The sequence below is a fragment of the Elephas maximus genome, chromosome 9 (genome assembly GCF_024166365.1).
Source record: "Elephas maximus indicus isolate mEleMax1 chromosome 9, mEleMax1 primary haplotype, whole genome shotgun sequence".
Taxonomy (NCBI): Eukaryota; Metazoa; Chordata; class Mammalia; order Proboscidea; family Elephantidae; genus Elephas; species Elephas maximus.
In genome coordinates, this window is record NC_064827.1 from 25,351,162 (window position 1) to 25,370,988 (window position 19,827).

Sequence of the window (19,827 nt, forward strand, 5' to 3'; positions counted from 1 at the left end):
CCTATATGTTTTGGGGTTAATGTTTCTTATCTAAAAAAATCCTTCTCTACCCTCAATACCTAAATATATTTGTCTACATTAACCTCTAAATTTTTTTTATATTGAGTTTATTTTTCATTTAACTTTAAAACACTGCTTTAGTTGAACATTAAAACAAAGACAATAGCAAGCTGTGAGCACACTATGATTACAGTCCTTCAGTTCTTCACTACTGCACATAAAATGACAGCAGTGAGCATTATTCTCACTGGCCTCCATTAAGAGGTCTGACACTGAACCTCACCTCTGTGGAGATAGTCGCCTTCCTCTTATGCTGCCCCATTGTAATGGCATCGTCTTTTCTGGTTTGGATCAAAGTCCACCAGTTCTACCTGATCCATTTCATCAGTCTCTTTCTACTTCCTTCCTCTCAGGTAGGAGTTTTTCCAGCAACGAGAGTTTATCGGAAGAGAGAAAGTCTTTCTCAGGGAAGTTTACCTTAAATTCAACAATTAGACACCCTTTTCATATGGTCTACAATAAATTGGCATGGCTTCATTTAGCACACACTTGGTATTTCATGCTTCACAATTTGATCCTGATGAGAGGTGATGACTATAGTTTGGTTGTCAGGAGTGGATATTGGCTTTTGGAAGTTATACAACTCTTCAACCAGCTATATGTCCATAGGCATGAAAAGGTCCTCTCCTCGTCTAGCAAAAACAGCATGGTATCTTCTGATTTAAAACAATGATAATATCGCATGACTCCAGTCCTGGCTCTTGGTCTCCTTCACCATGGAATGTTATCTTCTGACTATCTTTCACGCTTTTGTCCATGTGAACTTCTAGAATCTTCTTCTCCTGAACTATCTTCCTTCCATTGCAACTTTTACATCTATCTTTAGGACTGATTCGTTCCCCATGGCCCTGGAACTCCATGACAGAAACTGAGTTTGCTGAACCATTCCAGGTCCTACCTGATGGATTCATATGTGCATTCCAGTACCTCAGCAATTAGGACAATACTCTACTGCTCCTTTCTTTACACCTTGGCCTTCACATTTGTCACAAATCACGTTCTTTTGCAGAGCTAGTTTTTTCGTTGCACCCTTATATAAATCTTCTAATGTTACTGAAAGTAGATGCACGTTTTTTCCTCTCCTTTCTCTCTGCATCCTTCCACCCCCTCCAAAAATAAAGGTCTATGGAGGAACCAAAATCATCACCAGCTCTATCCTCTTTGATGGCTTGCTCTCCTCCTTTGTCATACAATTCTCTTTGCATCAGAGAGCACTTCATAAGCTTGAGGAATTTGTTTAAATGTCTTGCCATCATTTAGATTCTTATCAAGGTGGTACTTCAAGGCCAGCTTCCTATAAGCTTTTTTCAACTCTTTCTGGGTAACATTGGGTTTGACCCCCAAAACATCACAAGTGGTTTCTTTCACCGTTTTCTACAGCCATTGAGCGGGCCGAGGCTGGTGTGAGGGAGCAAGAAGGAGCGTGTCACTCTGCACAGTTAGGGCAGCCACTGCTACTACCCTTTCACCAAACATTCTGGAAAGTTCCCCACTTCTAAACTTCCTAAGTTTTGCATTTACCAATTAGATCTTTAATCCTTCTGAAATTTGTCTGTTTGTGGTGTGAAATGGGGATCTAATTTTTTCCTCATGCATATCGGAATCGATAAGGCATCATTTACTGAATGGTCCACCTGTCATATATCAGATTTCCACATGCATGGATCTGTCTCTAGACTTCTGTTCTTTTGGTCTAATTGTCTATCCCTGTGCCAATATCATACTTTCTTAATTACTGTAGCTTCATAACAAAACCTGGTATCTTGTAGAGCAAATGCGATCCTTAAGGTTGTGTGTCAACTTGGCAGGGCATGTGGTTTGGCAGTTATAATGTACTCTGGTAGTCATATAATGATGTAATCACCTCCATGATGAGATCTCATATAATGTAATCACCTCCTTGATGAGATCTGTTATGAGTAGCCATTCAGTTGAAAGGGAGTTTTCTTGGGGGTGTGATCTGCATCCAATATATGTGGACTTGTTGGCAAAGCTCACTCGCCTTTGTTCGGCCCTGGATCCTGCATTTGTCTTGTCAGCATCTGACCTCCCATTCTTGGAACTTGGGCTAACAGCCTGCCGTCTTACCAGCCAATCTTGGATTCGTCACCCTTTGCAGCCATGAGCCAGCAGCCTGCCATCTGATCTGTGGATCTTGGGCTCATCAGCCGCTGCAGCTACATGAATCAGGAGAAGCCTCTAGCCTAATGCCTGATGCCTAACCCATGGACTTGAGACTTACTAACCTTTACAACCACATGAGCCATTTCCTTGAGATAAATCTCTTTAATTTCTCTCATGCTCTCTCTCTCTACATATATATATACAAAAATCCATTGCTGTTGAGTTGATTCCAACTCATAACATCCCTGAATAATATATACATTTTTTATATATATATATATTGGAAGAGAGAGAGCCCTGATGGCACAGTGGTTAAAGAGCTCTGCTGCTAACTAAAAGGTCAGCAGGTTGAACCCACCAGCCACTCCATGGGAGAAAGATGTGGTAGTTGCTTCCATAAAGATTACAGCCTAGGAAACCCTATGGGGCAGCTCCACTCTGTCCTATAGGGTTGATGTGGATTGGAATTGACTCGATGGCAACAGGTTTGGTTGGTTTTATATATGTGTGTGTGTGTGTGTGTGTGTGTGTGTGTGTGTGTGTGTAAAGAACCAAAAACCAAACCCACTGCCATCAAGTTGATTCCAACTCACAGTGACCCTATAGGACAGAGTAGAGCTGCCCCATAGAGTTTCCAAGGGGTGCCTGGTGGATTTGAACTTCCAACCTCTTGGTTAGCAGCTGTAACACTTAACCACTATGCCACCAGGGTTTCCATACATATATATACATATATAAACCTTCTGCCGTTATACAGTTCACTGGTTTTGCTCCTCTAGAGAACCCAGCCTAAGACAAGTTCTCTTGCCCTCTTCAAAGAAGATTTTATAATTTTACAGCATTTGGTAAAAGAATCAGTTGATGAACTCAGATTACAGATTACAGCCTGGAGTTTTATATTGCATCCAGTGTTAAAAATTGGTTCTACAGTTAGTACACAATGTCAAGCAATTGCATCTTTACAGCCACTGATTGTAATCTTTACAGACAAACTGCCAGTCCATTCTTTTGTTCTTCAATCCCAGTAACAGGAACTGCAATTGCTCTATTTCTCTGAACAAAAAAAAATTTTTTTCAAACCCACCAGCCACTCCGCATGAGAAAAATGTGGCAGTCTGCCTCTGTAAAGATGAGACAAATTCTGACTCTCAGCAACCCTATAGGACAAAGTAGAACTGCCCCATAGGGTTCCAAGGACTGGCTGGTAGATTTGAATGGCGAACCTTTTGGTTAGCAGCCAAGTTCTTAACCACTGTGCTACCTGGGCTCCCTGTAAAGATTCAGCCTTGGAAACCCTATGGGGCAGTTCTACTTTGACCTATAGGGTTGCTATGAGTTGGAATTGACTCGATGGCAACAGGTTTTTGGGAGGTTTATGTATGTATATATTTAAGTAATCTGCCACTTATGGACATTTGGTAATTTCTCACCCTTCACTTTTGCAAACAATGCTGCAATGATTAACATTGTACAGATCTCTTTTTATACATGTTTAAGAATATCCATAGCATAAATTTCTAGAAGTAGAATTGTTGGATCAGAGGCTGTATATGTTAGTAATTTTGGTAGGTATAACCAAGTCCCGTCCATGAGCATTACACTAGTTTATTAACCAAGTCCTGTCCATAAGCATTATACTAGTTTATTCTACCACCATCAGTGCAGAAGAACGGCAACCCCACCCAGACACACCCACAGACTAAGTTACCAAACTTTGGGGTTTTTATCAGTCTTCCAGGGGTTCACATTCTTTGTTCATCCTTCTGTTGGATTACTGGTCTTTATCTTCTCAACTTCTAGGTCTTCTTCACATACTAGGAAGATGAGCCCATTGCCTCTGAGTTGCAAATATTATTCCCTATTGTCTGTTTTTTTTCGTGTGTTTGTGTGCATTCATTTTTGGTTTTATTTTCAAGCAGAAATTTGTTTTTATGGAGTCAAATTTATCAAAATTTTATTTATAGCTTCTGGTTTCAAGTCACAGTTAAAAAACCTTCCTCTGTCCAAAGTTTTAAAGAAATTACTTCCTTCTAGAATATTTATGGTTTTATTTTTCACATTTAAATCTTTGATCCATTTGGAATTTATCCTGATGTAAGTTGTGAGGTATAGAACTAACTCCACTTTTTCCAGAAGCCAGCAGTATAATTATGAGGCTTTATAATACATTTAATATTTTTTTAGTGCTATCCACTCTCATTGCTCTTTTATTTTCACAATTTTTCTAGCTCCTTGTTTGTGTTTAATTATGAAATTTAGGATTAACTTTTCAAAACTAAAACATTTTCAACAAAATAAACTTTTTTAGATTTTTATTGGGTTGAGTTAAATTTATAAACAACGTTAGGAAGCATTAACATGTTTATGATATTGATTCTTCCTATCCAAGAACACTGTATGTCCTGCCATTTGTTCAAGTTTTCTTTTATGTCTTTAAGAATGTTTTAAAAGGATGCCCTTTATCACCACTCCTATTTGACACTGTGCTGGAAGTTCTAGCTAGAGCAATAAGGCAAGAAAAAGAAATAAAGGGCATCCAAATTGGTAAGGAAGAAGTTAAACTGTCCTATTTCAGATGACATGATGCTATACGTAAAAAACCTAAAAGACTCCACGAGAAAACTACTGGAACTAATAGAAAGATTCAGCAGAGTAGCAGGATACAAGAGAAACATACAATAATTAGTTGGGTTCCTATACACCAATAAAGAGAATGATGAAAAGGAAATCAGGAAAATAATACCATTTATAATAGCCCCTAAAAAAATAAAACACTTGGAATAAATCTAACCAGGGATGTAAAAGACCTATACAAAGAAAACTACAAAACACTACTGCAAGAAACCAAAAGAAATCTATACAAATAAAAAACATACCATGCTCATGGACAGGTGGTCTCCACACTGTGAAAATGATTTGCAAATACAATGCAATCCTGGTCCAAACACCAACAACATTCTTTAAAGAGATGGAAAAAATTATCATTAACTTTCTATGGAAAGGTAAGAAGCCCTGGAGAAGTAAAGCACTATTGAAGAAGAAGAATAAAGTAGAAGGCTCACACTACTTGACCTCAGAACATACTATACAGCTACAGTAGTCAAAACAGCCTAGCACTGGTACAACAAGACATATATTGACCAATGGAACAGAATTGAGAACCCAGACATGAATCCATCCACCTGCGGTCACCTGATCTTCAGCAAGTGTCCAAAGTCCATCAAATGGGGAAAAGACAGTCTTTTTAACAAAGGATACTGGCAAGACTGGATGTCCATCTCCAAAAAATAGAAACAGGACCCATACCTCACACTATATACCTAAACTAATTCAAAATGGATCAAAGACCTAAATATAAAACCAAAAACTATGAAGTTCACAGAAGGAAAAAGAGGATCAATGCTAGAGGCCCTAATACATAGCATACAAACCACAACCAACAACACACAAACTCCAGAAGATAAGTTTGATAACTGTGATCTTCTAAAAATTAAACACTTATGCTCATCAAAAGACTTCACCAAAAGAGTAAAAAGAGAACCTACGGACTGGGAAAAAAATTTTGGCTATTACAAATCAGACAAAGTTCTAATCTCTAAATCTACAAGAAAATCCACCACCTCTGCAACAAAAAGACAAATAATCCAATTAAAAAATGGGCAAAGGAATTGAACAGACACTTCACCAAAGAAGACATTTGAGCAGCCAACAGACACGTGAGGAAATGCTTGAGATCACTAGCCATTAGAGAAATGCAAATCAAAACCACAGTGAGATACCATCTCATCCTGAAATTACTGGCACAAATAAAAAAAAAACGGAAATAAGAAATGTAGGGGAGGCTGCAGGGAGATTGGAACTGTTATGCACTGCTGGTGGGAATGCAAAATGATATAACCATTTTGGAAAACGATACGGCGCTTCCTTAGAAAGCTAGAAATAGAAATACCATATGATCCAGCAATCCCACTCCTAGAAATATATCCTAGAGAAATAAGAGTCATCACACATATAGATAAATCCACACCCATGTTCATTGGAACATTGTTCACAATAGCAAAAAGATGGGAAAAACCTAGAGGCCCATCAACAGATGAATGGAAAATCAAACTGTGGTACACATACACAATGGCTTATTATGCAATGATAAAGAACAATGATAAATCTGCAAAGCATCTCACAACATGGATAAATCTGGAGGGCATTACACTGAGTGAAATAAATTAATCACGAAAGGACAAATATTGTATGAAACCACTACTGTAAAATCTCATGAAAATGTTTACATACAAAAAGAAACAATCTTTCATGGTTATGACAGAGGGGAGGGGTGGGGATAGAAAAACACTAAATAGACAATAGATAAGTGGTAACTCTGGTGAAGGGTAAGAGAGTACACAATATTGGGGAAGCCAGCACAGCTCGTACAAGGCAAGATCATCGAAGCTCCATAGACACATTCAAATTCCCTGAGGGACCAAATTGCTGGGCTGAGGGCTGTGAGGACCATGGTCTCGGGGAACATCTAGCTCAATTGGCATAATATAGTTTATGAAGAAAATGTTCTACATTCTTCTTTGGTAAGTAGCGTCTGGGGTCTTAAAAGCCTGTGAGTGACCATCTAGGATACTCCACTGGTTTCACCCTTTTGGGAGCAAGGAAGTATGAAGAAAACTAAAAATACAAGGGAAAGATTAGTTCAAAGGACCAATGGACCACATCTACCATGGCCTCCACCAGACTGAGTCCAGTACAGTTAGATGGTGCCCGGCTACCACCACTGACTGCTCTGACAGGGATCACAATAGAGGGTCCTGGACAGAGCTGGAGAAAAATGTAGAACAAAATTATAACTTAAAAAGAAAGACCAGCAAGAACGCTGGTAATATGGAACCCAAGGTTGAGAAGGAAGGGTGTTGACATATCATGGGGTTGTTAACCAATGTCGTAAAACAATATGTGTACTAACTGTTTAATGAGGAACTAGTTTGTTCTGTAAACCTTCATCTAAGGTACAACAAAAAAAAAGTTTTAAAATTTTCTTCATATGGATCTTGCATATTTTTTTAGGTTAAGTCCTGGGCATTTTATATTTTTTTTTTCCTGTTGCCTATTTTAAATGGGGTGTCTTCTCCCTATTAACCCAATGCCATTGAGTCGATTCCAACTCATAGCGACCCTACAGGACAGAATAGAACAGCCCCGCAGAGTTTCTAAGGAGCGCCTGGCAGATTCGAACTGCCGACCCTTTGGTTAGCAGCCATAGCACTTAACCACTACGCCACTTCTCCCTTTTGCCTGATCATAATTTGTATATATATGTAGAGCTATAATGCTTATATGTACCTTATTTATTTTATTGAGTAATATAATTTCTCCGTTGATTCTTTTGAGTTTTCCAGGTTTACAATTGTATCTGCAAATAGTTAGTTACTTTCTCTTTTCCAATTTTTATACATCTAATTTCTTTCTGTTGTCTAATTGCATTGGTTAAAACCACACTGTTAAATGATAGTGACAATGGACATCTTTTTCTTTTTCCTTACTTTACTGGAAATGTTTCTAAGTTTTGACGTTATGCAAGATGTTGGGTTTTGAACTGAAATCTATTTTAATGTGTTAAGTATCTGTCTATATCTATTTTATTCCATGTTTTTATCAAGCAAGGTTGTTGAATGTGATCACATGCATTTTCAGCATTGATGGAGATAATAATACGATTCTTTTCCTCAAATCTATCAATATGATAAAATATACTAATATATTTTCTAATGTTGAAACTTTCTTGTATTTCTATAATAAACCCCAGCTCACATTCCATTTCCTTCTGCTTTCTGGCCAGGTCTCCCTTTTTCCCACTGTCCTGGAATGGATTGGTAACATGAAATTTGCCTCCCAAAATAGAGGGTGCCAAGAGACCAAAGAAAGAGGTAGGCAACTCCAGGGTGGCAGCAAAGGAGTTTATTAGGGAGACTTACACACAAGGCAAATCCTGGGCAGCAGCATAAACGAGCAGATCTCCAAGCCCTGCAATGAGAGGGCAAGATTTTATAATGGTAGTGAACAATAGTGGCTATATGCCAGGAATGCCTCTGGAATTACATAAGACCGCCTCAGCAAGAATTAAAAAAATATGGCAGTGAATAAGCAGAACACATGACAATGGCTGTGTTTGACCTTGTAAAGCCTGTTTCCTCTTCAGTCCACCCCTCGAGCCCAGCTCTTATAATCTGGCATGTTCCTCCTCTTCTGCAATGTCCCTGAGGGCCCCAAGAGGAGATGTTACACCTTTGCAGGTAGGGACAGACAGTGTTGCTATAGTTTGAGGCACAGAACACACCGTCAGTATAGACAAATACAGCAGAAAAACTCCCATACACACCCAGGAAAAGACCTATACAATAAAAATGAAAAAAAAAAAACCTCACCAGCCAGAAGGGAAAGAGGAAATCTAGGCAGCCACAGCTGACCAGCCATCAGGTGTGTCCAAGGCTTCTATCTATTCCTTTATAAAAAAAAAAAAGGCCTAGCAAATCAGTTATGCTCTAGTGGTAATGCTGGTATATAGGTACAACATTCATTTTTCACTAAAGTACATGTCCCTGGGGAGGTCACTTGAGGGGGTGTAAGCAAAGACACTCATTTTTCTGTATGTCAGAAAAGGAGGTCCACTTCCATCCCTTGTGATACAGCCATCATTCCTTTCCATTTAAAGCGTGACCGTCAAGGCCCTCTGTGCAGTAGGATGGTGAGTTCCCATGTTAGGCCGATTAGTTCCTCCACCTCCAGGGTGATGAAATAACCAATTTACCTTGGTAGGGTAATCCACAACAAATGTCAATAGATGATTCCATTTCCCAGCTCCAAGTCCGGAGGTGCCCAGATGACCATGATGTTTTGTTCTGGAAACAATCTTGGTAGATACATTTCTAGAGCCTGTGATGTCACTCATATTGTTGTTGGAAGGTCACTCGGGGCTTCTAGACTGGCATATGGGGATAAAGCCCCAATGGGAGCTAAATTTATCAACCTCAAAGCCTCAGGCATCACCTTGGTCCACCCCATCAGGGAAGCCTTGCCTGTATTTATTGTTTGAGGGCATTGTTCGTTCTTTCCGCCAGGACTATGGGCTGGGGGTTGAAGGGCAGGTGGTAATGCCATTATACTGATCTTCCCAGCCCCTGCTTCTTCTGGAAATTCACAGCCCATCCTTTCCCTTTTAGGTGGATGATTAGGGCACCTAGACACTCCTGTAAAAGAGAACCATGTTAACTAACATGATATCACCAGTGTAATGAAACCAACAGACAGTAGCAGGAAGGGGAAAAGAGTCAGATCCCTAGCAACCACACCATGGAAAATGGTGGCACTATGTAGATACCCTTGGGGTAGAACCTGGAACATCCACTGTTGTTCCTCTCAGGTGAAGGCAAACTGTTCCTGAGGCAACAGTACTAGAGGGATGCTAAAGAACACATTAGCCAGGTCTAACACAGTGTGATACATGCCTGGGTCTCTACTAAGGGTTTCCAACAAGGAAGTTATGTTCAAAACTGCAGCATGTATAGGAGGAATCATCTTGTTAAGTTCTCTATAGTCCACGATCATAAGCCAGGACCCACCTGGTTTCTTCACAGGTCACACAGGGCTATTAAAAGCACTGTGGGCTTCCCAGAGGATGCCTACCCTTTTCAATTCCAAAATGGTATCACTGATTTCCGTATGTTCTCTGGACAATTTACATTGCCTGCTATCTACCACTCTTTGTGGTGGGGGCAGAGTCACTGGTTCTTATGCTGCATTCCCCTCAAGACTGCTCTTACCACCCCCACTCACAGTCGGAATTCTCCCACAGATGTGGTCAAAATCAGTCCCATGAGGACAACCACCCTAGAACGTATTCCAGTGTTGGGGAAACAGAAACTTGATATGGTTTAGGGGGAGTACATCCTATTTGTAGGGTCAGGAGTACTTGATGTATGTGGATAGACTTTCTGTTGTACCCAACAGTTGCCAAGGGGGGGTCCCCGAAACCATTCAGGGTTTCCAAAGATAAAGGTACATTCCACCCCCGTGTCAACCAGAGCTAGCACCTGATGCTTATTTGTTCTTGACCAATATTGTGACCTCTACATGGCCTCCGGTCACCAGCAGGGCCCTGACTTGCCATTGACCTCGGTTCCACCCCTAGTGCCTAGGGATTGGTAGAGTCCACCCAGTGGCAAGGAGCACTCCTCTCTGGGGGACAGTGGGACCCAGAAGGTGGTATTGTTGCTCCCACTTCAGATCCTTCCAAAGATTGACCAAAACCACATTTGAATGTTTATCTATCTTTTCTAATGCCTTTCTGGCAGCCAATAAATCCACCCACATGTGCTTTTGAGTCACTTTCAAGGGGCCCTTGGACAGTCATCTTACAGGGTTTTCAGCGTTTCCTTTCTCTCTTCCCATGGCTTGCACCCCCTTCTCACTAGCCCTCTCAGTTTCACCCAAGTTGGCTATGGCTTGTCCCATCTGGTAGTCCATCTGGTCCACTAAGGGATTAAATATAGCCACAGCATGCCATATCAAAAGGATGGGGCCACCTGTAGGATCTTAGCTTTCATTCCTGCTGTAAAGAGTTCATTGTCTTGTCCTCAGAGGTGCTCAGCATAAATGGCATGGCACATGACTAGCTCCCATATTAGTTGCTGTAACTCCTCTACAGAAGACCACTTCCCACCAATATCAGGAAGATCCTTATTTGGCCATACCCTTCTACAATACAAGATGATCCAATTCATGAGGGCATGTATGCCCTCTATGTTCTAAGCTGCGTGTAAATGCTGCCGGAGGAGAGATGGATGGTTATACTACTCATTTTTTCTGCCTCGGCTCCATTTAAAGAGACACTGTCTCCCTCAATATCCCATAGACATAATAACCAAGTTGCAATTGTTTTCTTCCCTTCCTGTTGGAATTTTCCATATAATTCAGTCAACTCAGTGAGGATGTACTCGTGCATTGTCATAGAACTGGCAGGTGGGATTTCTTATCAATAGTCATCAGGTTTGAGGGTAGCTTTCATTTTACGGGTAACGAGCAGCTGTGCTCGGAGGGCACAAAGCCAGGCTCATCTTCTACTATCACCTCCTTATCTCAGTTGCTAGACTTGTTCTCCCAAGGATTGCACATTTTTGTGTCTCAGTCAGCTTTCATCAACGCTGCCCTGATCTTTGCCTTTGGCATTTTCCTTCCCCCCATCTTTAGAAACCTGCAGGTGAACATTTCTAGTTATTGATCCTGTTCATGGATGAAGTTGCTCAATACGTCACTCACGGCCACGTGTGACTGTCACTCAACCCTTTCCAACTTCCCGCAAAACTCTTACACACACTTCTGCAGCTACCTGGGCATCAGTGGTCAGCGAAACAACCCAGAGCCACAGACATCCCACAGCTGCTACTGCTTTCCTAGCTTCTTTTCCACACTTATGAAGGCACATGTCTCCCCACAACTAGGCTACTACTCAGTGTTTTGGGGGTATGCCCATACTCACACAGTGGTCCACACGCATCAAGTATACAGGCCAAACCTCCCCACATGGAGGTTGCTGGCCAACCTGGGATTTCCCCCACAGAGGTCTGACTCCCACTCACCATTTCCTCAGTTTCCTGGCTAGCTTGCCAGTTGTCCCAGTATGGACTGGTAATGTGAAACTTGTTTCCAAAAATGGATAGTGCTGAGAGATCGAAGAAAGAGGTGGGCAACTCCAGGTAGCAGCAAAGGAGTCTATTAGGGAAACTTACACACAAGGCAGATCCTGGGAGGCAGCAGGATCTCCGCGTCCCACAGTGGAAGGGCAGAGGTATAGCAGTGGTGAACAATAGTAGCTACATGCCAGGCATGCCTTTGGACTTACATAAGGCCTCCTCAGCAAGAAGTATGTAAGAATGACTTAGCAAACAGTAATGAACAAGTGGAAGGAACATGGACAGCCGTGTTCAGCCTCGCAAGCCTGTTTTCCCTTCACCCACCATCTTCTCCTTAAGTTCTTACATTTCTGCTTTTGGATCTTCCATTAGAGACAATTTGTTATGTCTTTATAAAAATTAATGACCAAATATTTGGTGACTGTCCCCATCACTGTTTTATGCTGCATCTTTTCTGCTGAGTTTTGCTGCTCTTTCCTACCTTTTATACTTCAGTATCTTGCTACTTATAACTCATTATGGAATGAGCTGTGTTATCTTGGCCCAGCTATTGGCAACAGTTACCTTCAGGGAGTATATTCTTGGAGCATTTTTGAGATCAGCTATCACTGAGTCATTTTGATACTTTCTACACATCCTTGTTGTGTTCCATGAAAGTTTGCACACATCCTCAATTTTCTCCTTCAGTGTTATAAGTTTCACATTTGTAAAGGCTAAACTACCTCCACTAGCTATGTTTTCATAGAAAAAGGTATTTTTTTTTTTTAGTAGTAGGGGATGTCTTCGTTATCTAGTGTTGCTATAACAGAAATACCTCAAATGAGTGGCTTGAACAACCAGAAATTAATTTTCTCACAATTTAGGAGGCTAGAAGTCTGAAGTCAGGGTGCTGCCTCTAGGGCAAGGCTTTCTGCCTCTGTCAGGTCTGAAGGAAGGTCTTTGTCTCTCCAGCTTCTGCTTCCTGGTTACCTGGAGATCTCCATGTGTCTTGGCATCTATCTTACATCATCTCTCTCCTCTGCTTGCTTGTTTAACCCCTGTAATATCTCAAGAGACTGACTCAACACACCCTACACTAATCCTTCCTTATCTGAATAACAGACAACCTTTTTCCAAATGGGATTATAACCATAGGCATTGAGGTTAAGATTTACAACACATATTTTTTGGAAACATAATTCAATCCCTAACAGAAGATATCCATATAATCGTTTTTATGTTTTTAATGATTTGTGATGGGAGGGGACCAGTAGACAAGTCTTGTTTTCTAGTACAAATGGAATTTTTTCCTAATTATAAAGTAAAACATTTTAATTTTTTTTAATGCAAGCAACACCAAAGTATTAACTCTATAATCCCACTATGAGTGAATAAATTATTACTGTCCATATTTTGTTGTTCTCAACTTCCAGTCTTCTTCCTTCGTACAGTCAAACCCGTGAGAGCCAGAACTCAACAGGGCTGCTTTGTTTTTCCAGGTCTTGAAAGTTTTCTACCTCTGACAGAATGCGGTCTTACTATTGCTCTCTATTAGTAAAAAATATCTGAGTTTTCTTTCTTTGACAGGTTTCCGCCTTACACAGATTCTGGCTTTTGCAGGGTTTACCGCATATAATCACAAAATGTATACACATTCACATGCATTTTTAAAAAATGAGATCATAGCATATATTCTATTTTACAGCTTTTTTTTTTTTTTCACTTAACGTATCATGGCCCTTTTTCTGTGTTAATAAATATAGGTCTATATCTTTTTAATAGAATCCTTGGTGGTGTAGTGGTTAAGTGTTCAGCTGCTAACCAATAGGTCAGATGTTCAAACCCACCAGCTGCTCTGCAAAAGATGTGGCAGTCTGCTTCCATAGAGATGACAGCCTTGGAAACCCTCTGGGCAGTTCTACTCTGTCCTGTAGGATCGCTATGAGTTGGAATTGACTTGATAGTAGACGACAACATATCTTTTTAGTGGTTATAACATTGCTTATATCACCAATTTTTATTGATGATCATTGTGATCGTTAAGGTTATATGTCAACTTGGCTATGATTCTCAGTGGTTTGGCTGTTGTGTGATGATGCAGTTTGGCAGTTATGCAATGATGTAGTTATCCTCCATTTTATGATATAATGTAATCACTTCCATTATGTACTCTGATATGATCAGCCAATCAGTTGTAAGGGAAGATTTCCTCGGAAATGTGGTCTGCAACCAACATATACTACTGATGTTCTGGCAAAGCTCCCTGGCTTTTGCTTACTGTAGGTCCTGCATCTGGCTCATCATCATCTGACCTCTAGTTCTTGGGACTTGAACCTGCTGTATAGCCTGCCAACCATGGGATTTGTTGGCCTCCTCAGCCTGTGAGGAGGCAGCCTACCATCTTACCTACCAATCTTAGATTCATCAGCCTACACAGCTGGTGAGCTTGCAGCCTACCACCTGACTTGCTGATCTTGGATTCATCAGCACCTGCAGCTACGTGAGTCAGGAGAAGCCTCCAGCCTGACACCTGACATACAGACTTGAGACTTGCCAGCCTCTGCAACTGTGTGAGCCCTTTCCTTCAGATAAATCACTCACTCACTTTCTCTCTCTGTCCCTCTATTCATAGACTGATTTTGCTTCTCTTAGAGAACCCAGTCTAAGAGAGTCATTTAGGCTATATCCAATTTTTCATTACTATAAACAATGTTTCCATGAATATCCTTTGCTCTTGTCTAATTGTTTCCTTAGGATACATTCCTAAGTAAAAAATCACTAGGTCAAAGGGTATATAGTTATTTTAAAATTAAAACACTGTTTACAAAGCATAGCTTCAATTAAGCTTAAATAAAACCTAACATTTGAATGTGGAATTTTTTTCCACCACACTAAATAGTTACAAAATGTTCTTACTCTAAAACAATCTGGAAATGTCAGATATAATCTCAGATGAGAATTTCAAGTTCATGGAAAACTTGTTACCCCAGAAAAAATTTTTTTTGCTTTACATTTTAGTGATACAAGACTTGTCTTCCTTGAAAAAGCATTGATTTATTAGAATTAATTTTTTTTACCACGTCTTCCAACAAGACAAGTGAAATCATAAAAAGTTAACATAATATGACTAATTTTTTAAATGTCAGATTCATTGATCATTATATATATGAAAATTACCCTTTTTTAATGTGCAATTTTATGAATTTTGATAAACACATACAGTCATGTAACCACAATTAAAATATAGAATAGTATATTTCCCAAAAATTCCTTCATGCTCCTTTGTAGGCAACCCAACCCCACATTTTAGGCCCCGAGAGCTCACTGATCTGTTTTCTATTCCTATAGAGTTGTGCCTTTTTTATAACATCATTTATATAAACTCATACAGACTTTTGAAACTGTCTTCAATCAGCATAATGCTTCTGAGATTCATTCAAGTTGTCGTGCATGTATATCAATAGTTCATTCTTTTATAAAATGCTGCTGAAAGAGGTTAAAGGAGACTTAAATAAATGGAAAGAAGTTTCATATTCATGGATTGGAAGACTTAATATTGTTAAGATATCAATACTACCCAAAGCAATCTACAAATTCAATGCAATCCCAATCAAAATTCCAACAGCCTTATTTACAGAAATAGAAAAAACAATCCTTAACTTCATATGGGATAGTAAAAGCCTCAAATGGCTAAAATAATGTTGAAAGAAAAGAATAAAGTAGGAAGACTCATACTTGCTGATTTTAAAACATACTATACAGCTACAGTAATAAAAACAGTATGGTACTGATCTAACAATAGACACATAGATCAACGGAATAGAATTAAAGAGTCCAGAAATAAGTCCACACTTCTACAGTCAACTGATTTTTGAAAAAGGTGCTAAGTCCATTTGACGGGGAAAGAAGACTCTCTTCAATAAATGGTACTGGAAAAATTGGATTTCCACATGCAGAAAAATGAAACAGGATCCATGCTTCATACCGTCCACACAAAAAAAATTCAAAATGGATTGTTGTTGCTGTTGTTGTTAGCCTCCATTGAGTCATTTCCGACTCATAGGGACCCTATGTACAACAGAGCACTGCCCGGTCCTGTGCCATCCTCACAATTGTTGTTATGCTTGAGCCCATTGTTGCAGCCACTGTGTCAAGCCATCTCAGTGAGGGTCTTCCTCTTCTTCGGTGACCCCCTACTTTGTTCATTTTTTTGGCAGTCCATGGTATATTCAATATTCTTTGCCAACACCACAATTCAAAGACATCAATTCTTCTTCAATCTACCTTATTCATTGTCCAGCTTTGTCATGCATATGAGGCAATTGAAAACACCACCGCCTGGGTCAGGCACACCTTAGCCTTCAAGGGGCATCTTTGCTTTTTAACACTTTAAAGAGCTCTTTGGCAGCTGATTTGCCCAATGCAATCTGTCCTTTGATTTCTTGACTGCTGCTTCCATGGAGATTGATTGTGGACCCAAGTAAAATGAAATCCTTGACAACTTCAATCTTTTCTCCGTTTATCATGATGTTGCTTATTAGTCCAGTTGTGAGGATTTTTGTTTTCTTTCTGTTGAGGTGTAAACCATACTGAAGGCTGTGGTGTTTGATCTTCATCAGTAATTACTTCAAGTCCTCTTCACTTTCAGCAAGCAAGGTTGTATCTGTTATCTGCATAACACAGTTGTTAATGAGTATTCCTCCAATCCTGATGCCATGTTCTTCTTCATAGAGTCCAGCTTCTCAGATTATTTGCTCAGCATACAGACTGAATAAATATGGTGAAAGGGTAGAACACCGACACACACCTTTCCTGACTTTAAACCATACAGTATCCCCTTGTTCTGTTTGAACACCTGCCTCTTGATCTATGTACAGGCCCCTCATGAGCACAATTAAGTGTTCTGGAATTCCCATTCTTCCCAATGTTATCCATAATTTGTTACAATCCACACAGTTGAATGCCTTTGCATAGTCCATAAAACAGGTAAACATCTTTCTAGTATTCTCTGATTTCAGCCAGGCTCCATCTGACATCAGCAAGGATACCCCTAGTTCCACATCCTCTTCTCAATCTGGCTTGAATTTCTGGCAACTCCCTGTCCATGTATTACTGCAGCCACTTTTCAATGATCTTCAACAAAATTTTACCTGCATGTGATGTTAATGATATTGTTTGACAATCTCAATATTCTATTAATTTACCTTTCTTAGGAATAGGCATAAATATGGATCTCTTCCAGTTGTTTGGTCAGGTAGCTGTCTTCCAAATTTCTTCACACTGACAAGTGAGCACTTCCAGAGCTATATCCATTTGGTGAAACATCTCAATTGTATTCCCTCAATTCGTGGAGGTTTATTTTTCACTAATGCCTTCAATGCAGCTTGGACTTTTTCCCTCAGTACCATCGGTTCCTAATTGTGTGTTACCTCCTGAAATGGTTGAATGTTGACCAATTCTTTTTAGTATAGTGACTCTGTGCATTCCTCCCACGTTCTTTTGATGCTTCCTGCATCATTTAATATTATCCTCGTGGAATCCTTCAATATTGCAACTCGAGGCTTGAATTTTGTCTTCCATTCTTTCAGCTTGAGAAATGCGGAGTATGTTCCTCCCTTTTGGTATCCTAACTCCAGGCCTTTACTCATTTCTTTATAACGCTTTACTTTGTCTTCTTGAGCACCCTTTGAAATCTTCTGTTCATCTATTTCACTTCATCATTTTTTCCTTTTGCTTTAGTTACTGGACATTCAAGAGCAAGTTTCAGAGTCTCTTCTGACATCCATTTAGGTCTTTTCTTTCTCTCCTGTCTTTTTAACGACCTCTTGCTTTCTTCATGTCGATGTCCTTGATGTCATTCCACAACTTGTCTAGTCTTCTGTCATTAGTGTTCAACGTATCAAATCTATTCTTGAGATGGTCTCTAAATTCAGGTGGGATATACTCAAGGTCATACTTTGGCTCTTATTGACTTGTTCTAATTTTCTTCAGCTTGAACTTGGATATAAGCAATTGATGGTCTGTCCCGCAGTTGGCCCCGGCCTTGCTCTGACTGATATTGAGCTTTTCCATCGTCTCTTTCCACAGATGTAGTTGTTTTGATTCATATGTATTCCAACTAGCAAGGTCGACGTGTATATTCGCCATTTATGTTGGTAAAAAAAATGTATTTGCAATGGAGAAGTCGTTTGTCTTGCAAAATTCTATCATATGATCTCCAGATTCATTTGTATCTCCAAGGCCGTATTTTCCAACTACTGATCCTCCTTCATTCCCAAATTTCACATTCCACTTACCAGTAATTATCAATGCATCCTGATTGCATGTTTGATCAATTTCAGACTGCAGAAATAGGTGGAAATCTTCAGTTTCTTCATCTTTGGCCTTAGTGGTTGGTGTGTAAATGTGGATAATAGTCGTATTAACTGGTCTTCCTTGTAGGCACATGGATGTTATCCTATCACTGACATTGTTGTACTTCAGGATAGATCCTGAGATGTTCTTTTTGACAATGAATGCAACGCCATTCCTCTTGAAGTTGTCATTCCTGGCATAGTAGACCATATGACTGTGTGACTCAAAATGGTCAATACCAGTCCATTTCAGATCACTAATACCTAGGATATCAATGTTTATGCATTCCATTTCATTTTTGATGATTTCCAGTTTTCCTAGATTCATACTTTATACATTCTACATTCCAATTATTAATGGATGTTTACAGCTATTTCTTCTCATTTCGAATCAGGCTACATTAGCAAATGAAAGTCCTGAAAGCTTGACTCCATCTATGTCATCAAAGTAGACTCTACTTTGAGGAGGCAGCTCTTCCCCATTTGTCTTTTGAGTGCCTTCCAACCTGAGGGGCTCATTTTCCAGAACCATATCAGACAGCGTTCTGCTGCTATTCATAAGGTTTTCACTGGCTAATTCTCTTCAGAAGTAGACCACCAGGTCCTTCTTCCTAGTCTGTCTTAGTCTGGAAGCTCAGCTGAAGCCTGTCCACCATGTGTGATCCTGTTGGTATTTGAATACCAGTGGCGTAGCTTCCAGCAACACACAAGCTCCCACAGTATGACAAACTGACAGACAAAATGGATTAAGGATCTAAATGTGCAAACTAAAACCATAAAATTCTTAGAAGAACAAGCAGGGCAATGCAGTCAGACCTAGATTTCAACAATGAATTATCTATTATAGTAACAAAAGAACAAACAGCAAAAGGCAAAATAAATAAACGGGACCTCATAAAAACTAAAAACTTTTGTTCATCAAAAGACTTTAGCAAAAGAGTGAAAAGACAAGCTACAGACTTTGAGAATATCTTCAGAAACCATACACCCAACCAGAATTGAATTACCAGCATATATATAAAATTTTGACAACTTAACAACAAAAAGAAAAATAACTCAATCATAAAATTGGCAAATGACTTGAACAGACATTTCACCAAAGAAGACATTCGAATGGCCAGCGAACATACAAAAAGATGCTCAGCATCATTAGCCATAGGAGAAATGCAAATCAAAACCACAATGAGGTATCATTTTACAGCCACTAAGATGGCTAAGATTAAGAAAAACAGAAAAGAGCAAATGTTAGCAAGGATGTGGGAAAACTGGAAAACTTACCCATTGCTGGTGGGAATGTAAAATGGTACAGCCCTTGTGGAAAACAGTGTGGCAGTTCCTCAGAAAACTGAAAGCAGAACTAGCCTTGATATATGCCACAATATGGGTGGAGCTTGTAGACAATATGCTGAGTGAAATACGCCAGTCACAAAAGGACAAATACCGTAGGACCTCACTTATATAAAAAGACAAGAAAAGGCAAATGTATAGAGACCAAAGTTTATTAGTGGTTACAGGGGTAGAAGGGGGGGGGGAAGGGGGCTAACGGTGATGGAAAAACCACACTGATTAAGGGTAGGGTTGCACATCTGATTATTGCAACTGCATCAGCAAGTTGTACA

The 19,827-nt window shown here is 39.8% G+C and overlaps 1 pseudogene; it reads right to left on the reverse strand.

Moving 5' to 3' along the window:
* Positions 1-308: 308 nt before the first annotated feature.
* Positions 309-19,827, reverse strand: part of LOC126082389 (dnaJ homolog subfamily A member 4-like) — a 66,161-nt pseudogene continuing 46,642 nt past the window's right edge.